This window comes from Bombus vosnesenskii, unplaced genomic scaffold (assembly GCF_011952255.1).
Source record: "Bombus vosnesenskii isolate JDL3184/JDL3185 unplaced genomic scaffold, Bvos_JDL3184-5_v1.1 scf7180000015196, whole genome shotgun sequence".
In the NCBI taxonomy this organism is placed as follows: domain Eukaryota; kingdom Metazoa; phylum Arthropoda; class Insecta; order Hymenoptera; family Apidae; genus Bombus; species Bombus vosnesenskii.
Window position 1 is genome coordinate 13,743 of NW_022883881.1, and position 1,453 is coordinate 15,195.

Below are 1,453 nucleotides of genomic sequence, written 5' to 3' on the forward strand. Positions count from 1 at the left end.
GAGTTTCGAAGGCTAGTTCAGGTAAAATACAGGCTGAACTGCATCCTATACCTAAGACCGGCATACCGTGGCATACGGTGCACATGGACATAACGGGCAAGCTGAGTGGCAAGAATGACTCAAAAGAGTATGTCGTCGTCTTGATCGATGCCTTTACGAAATTCGTGCACTTACATCACACACGCAAATTGGATTCGCTTAGCGTTATCAAGGCACTTAAGTCCGCCGTGTTTTTGTTCGGTAGTCCCTGTCGGGTAATAGCAGATCAGGGTAGATGTTTCACGGGCCGGGAATTTCAAGAATTCTGTGCAAGCAAACAAATCAAAGTTCATTTGATCGCGACCGGTGCAAGTAGGGCCAATGGGCAAGTAGAACGTGTTATGAGCACGTTAAAAAATATGTTCACAACGGTAGAAACGACCGGGCGTTCATGGCAAGACGCGATCGGGGAGATGCAATTGGCTTTGAATTGCACCATCAACCGCGTAACCAAATCGAGTCCTTTAGAGTTATTGATTGGTAGAGCAGCAAGACCGTATGACTTATTACTACCTGATAACATCGAGGAAAAAGAAATAGATATCTCCAGTGTAAGACAACAGGCAATAAAAGAGATGGAAACTAGTGCTAGGTATGACAAAGAGAGATTCGATAAAACCAAAGCTAAAGTAGTTAGGTTTAATCCCGGTGATTTGGTACTACGCCAAAATGAAGAAAGGAACCAGACAAAATTGGATCCAAAATTCAGGGGTCCGTTTGTAATATCGGAGGTCCTGGAAGGAGACCGATATACCTTGAAAACACTGGATGGGAAAAGGTCATACAAGTACAGTCATGACAGGTTAAGGAAAATGCCGGATAGTTGCATTCCTGCGGAGTTGGATGTCTGTTGTGATGACGAGGACAGTGACCATGGCGATGTGAGTACCCCGATCCCAGAGGATCGTAGAATTATATGAGCCCAGGTGCGGCCATGGGATGGAGTTCAGTGCGGTCAGGCACTGGAAGTGACGATGTCATGAAGCTGGGAGCCGGTTTAGTACCGACAGCGACAATGTCACGAGGTTGGAGCTGGTCTAGTACCGACAGCGACAATGTCACGGATTTGGAGCTGGTCTAGTACCGACAGCGACGATGTCACGAAGCTGGAGCTGGTCTAGTACCGACAGTGACAATGTCATGAGGCTGGAGGCGGTCTAGTGTTGACAGCGATTGTGTTACGAGGCTGGTTATGTAACGAACTTTGAGAGTATGTGCGATTCGAAGGATGAGACCCATTTGGGTGTGAAATCGAGAATGGTCTGTCATGTCATTACGACCCGACTGAAAGCACGCAGAATGCAACTGGCACTTTGAATGCCAATCACAATGATACTAATCCTGTTTCCTTTTGTTTTGTTGACGAAGGTACACCCGAGGACGTGTGATAGTCAGGATGGCCGTGTCGGAGATG